Source organism: Aplysia californica, unplaced genomic scaffold (assembly GCF_000002075.1).
Source record: "Aplysia californica isolate F4 #8 unplaced genomic scaffold, AplCal3.0 scaffold00560, whole genome shotgun sequence".
NCBI classification, from domain to species: domain Eukaryota; kingdom Metazoa; phylum Mollusca; class Gastropoda; order Aplysiida; family Aplysiidae; genus Aplysia; species Aplysia californica.
Window position 1 is genome coordinate 396164 of NW_004797830.1, and position 3657 is coordinate 399820.

Sequence of the window (3657 nt, forward strand, 5' to 3'; positions counted from 1 at the left end):
TCTATCTATCTATCTATCTATCTATCTATCTATCTATCTATCTATCTATCTATCTGTCTATCTATCTATCTATCTATCTATCTGTCTATCAATCTATCAAGCTAGCAAGCTATCTATTCCGAAGGAGGCGATGGTAGCCTGCAATCAAATCGGGGAGTTTGGAAAAGCCAAGCAGGGTCTTGTCGTTAGAGCGTACATAATTAACGCAGCTTTTGTCCGTGCTAACCCGGCAGGTAGACCTGTGAAAGTATACTAATAATAATAATAATAATAATAATGATAATGATAATAATAATGATAATAATAATGATGATAATAATAATAATAATAATATAATAATGGTAATGATAATAATAATAACAATAATAAATTGCAATACTAATTGATCTATCTATCTGTCTGTCTATCAATCTATCTAGTAAGCTATTTTCCTCCCTCCCTCTTAGTACAAAATTAGCGTAGCTTTTCAGTTTCACATGTCAAGCGTTTCCCAGTGCAATTGTTTGAATAATTTAATGACGACTCGGAATAATCTTACGATTTTATTTGAGCAAACAGCCTACAGGATGGGTTTTTTAAAAACTGTACAACTTTTTATGTAAATATTTTCCTCCAAACTGAAGTTTTGCGATTCAAATTTGTGCCCTACATTTGGATGTCAGAAGGTAATTGGTTGATATTCATTTTAGATAAATCCACAGAATAGTTTTGCTCCACCTAGCAGGTAAAAAACAACCCATTTTTAGCTATGTCCACATTTTTGTATCATGATGCGCTAATTCGCATTAGACCTACAGCTGAAAGTCCCAAAGGAATGCGCCATATTACAACCTACAGTAGTCTACCAGGCTAAAAGAAGTTTGCAGATAGTTTTTCTCAAATTTCCTTTGCCTATTGAGATCATGGTGAAGATTAGTAAGGAGCAGAGAGCTTTTGCATTGAAAGGTACCTCACTACCATTTTGAGGTACGAAAATAATGTTTAAATGGTCCATCAGTTAGGACAACCATTTGCACCCCTTTAAACGTCACCAGGGTGAAAAATTCAGTAGAAAAGTGGCATGAGACGTCTGTCCGCAGACGACATCTGCAGCTTGGGCATTCCTACATCTCTACGGTCCGCATTCTGAAGGCAAATCTTCATCTACGACGGCACCATTTGTTTGCAAAGCTGACATGGCTCAGCGGACAGCAGTGTGTTTATGATCCCTCGGACGCCTTGAAAATCGTGAACATTTCCTCGATGACATTTGGTTCCTTGGCAAGGCCCATATTCACCTTTCAGGATATGTTAAATCCACAAATTAATATTATGCTGTCTCTTGGGCAACCCCACCCATCTCCCCTATTGTCTCTAGAATCAACTCCATACTGTAAGGTGTATAGTGTTTAGGGCTTGAAAGACTCATGGTTGGGTGGATCCATGTGTTTTAAAGAAAAGAACAAGAGAGGAAAAATAGAAAGAAGAACGACCCCCCCCCCCAAAAAAATTATAATAATGATTTTACCATTAACTTACCCTCACATTGTCATAGACATTCAGTCTTGTAGTGTGTCAAAACGTTGCCGAACCCCCCCCCCCAAAAAAAAAAGAAAAAGAAAAGAACAAATCAGCTTAGACGTGATATCATGCGCACTAGAAGTGTATTTTAAGCAAAAAGGGCTGACTTGGTGATAATGAACAAATTATCTATTTCTTATTTTGTTTTGATTTGTAGCGTTTCTTATGTTTTTGTTTTGTTTTGTTGGGGGGGAGTTGTTTGGTTGTTTGTTGTTGTTTTTGTTGTTATTGTTGTTGTTTTCTGTTTTGTTTGTGTTTGTTTTTTGTTGTTGTTTTGTTTTGGTTTGGTTTGGGGGGGTTTTGGGTTGGGGGAGGGGGGGGGGGTGATCACCCTGCATTTGGCTTCTGACCTCGTGGTCTTAGTAATTCAAATATGGCCAAAAGTCAGAAAGAAAGTTTTTATTCTAAGGTAGTGTAGTGTCTATTTGGTAGCTGTTAGCTTGGAAAGAACAGCCTGTTTAACCCCTTGACTATTTGGGGGGCGTAGCGTACACACACATACCTGCATGTATGTCTGATCATCAGCAGAACAAAGGCGATGTAGCTGCACATAATTTTAAAACATTCATCATACACAAATCATAAACACAATTTTGCATAGTTCGTATAGTATACTTGTTGTTTCCTGTCTTTTAGAGGGTATGTAAATCTAAGCTGTGAAAATAGTGCTGGTGGCGTCAGTAGTCTCGTGGTTAGGTGACCGGACTCTTCATGAGGTTGAAAAAAGGCACGTTACGAAATTCCTCATTAATTGACGCGATTCTAACGGACATGGACGTTGAATTACGAGGTTCCGCCTCTCAAATAACCCAGCAGTGCCGCAAGGGGAATTAACCTATACAAGTTCGCAAGCTATCGCAGACTTCGAAAACGTCTTGTGTCAATTTCAGAGGCGTAGCTGAAAGGGGTAGTGGTGCTGATGATGATGGTGATGATTTCTTTTTCTTTAAATTATCAAAATACAGAGTAGAGACCCAGGGGCGAAGGCTGACTTGTTTGACAGGGTAATCAACGTCAGATGGGACCTGTATAGAGCCTGGAGAATGAAGATATCACACAAGAATCTTACTCGAGGCGGCAACACTGCGTTGTGAATGAAAAATGAAAACAAATCCGGACTTCATGTTGTATGCATGTTCAACCGCTAAAATAATCGGGAAAATATCTCATAGATATTTTTCCAACAAACATTAAATTTATCGTTAGATGTGAATACACAAACACAAAGCAAAGAAGCAGAGATGTCAGTTCTACAAAATGCAATACCAGCGAGACTAAACTCTTTGGTAGAACATGACAATTATTAATCTTTTATATTTCACATTTGGCTGTTTTTTCTTATGTTTCGTGGCCAGGAGCCGGTGTCATAATCGAGGTCACGATCTGATTATAGGACGGTAAAAAGTCGAAGGAAAAAAACAAGCTCTTGCGGCAGTCAAGATATTATTAGGAGTTAGTTCCCCTCACATCTGTGAGGTAGACTCGATCAGTGTAATAGTTCGCTTACATAATCAATGCTTGAGACTGATTATAACTGTGGCCCGAAAAGGGTGAACAGGGTATATGTGGCAATGAAACAGTTTCGACTGTAGCACACAATGTCATGTTCCCTTCAACTCTTTTGGTAGACTCTTCCAGCCTCACTGTAGGCTTACTTAATCAAAGCTTGCAACTGCTTACGGAGTGGCACGATAGGGGTGAACAGGCTATTTCTGTGGCTATGAAACCGTTTTGAATGTTAGGCATTCCATTCATTGGTGATTATGAGCGTCTTTTCACATTTAATTTATGAGGTTTACGTCTATGGGTGAATTTGACGGCGGCAATGTTTCAAAATTAGGAAGGGAAGCAGTGATTATTTGATTATATAGACGCTTCGCCACTGTTGAGACCCCAAATGTGTATAGTAGATTGAGTAAGTTAAGAATGGGTTGGGCGGGGGGCTCAATTTACCTTATCCAAATTGTATTTACAGCTTATTGCCTCTAAAAATATTATGTTCAATGCGATTTACAATAATGCAGTGAATACGCGTACCATACTGTTCCAATAGTAACCCTTTCTCCTCTTCTCTCTCTCTCTCTCTCTCTCTCTCTC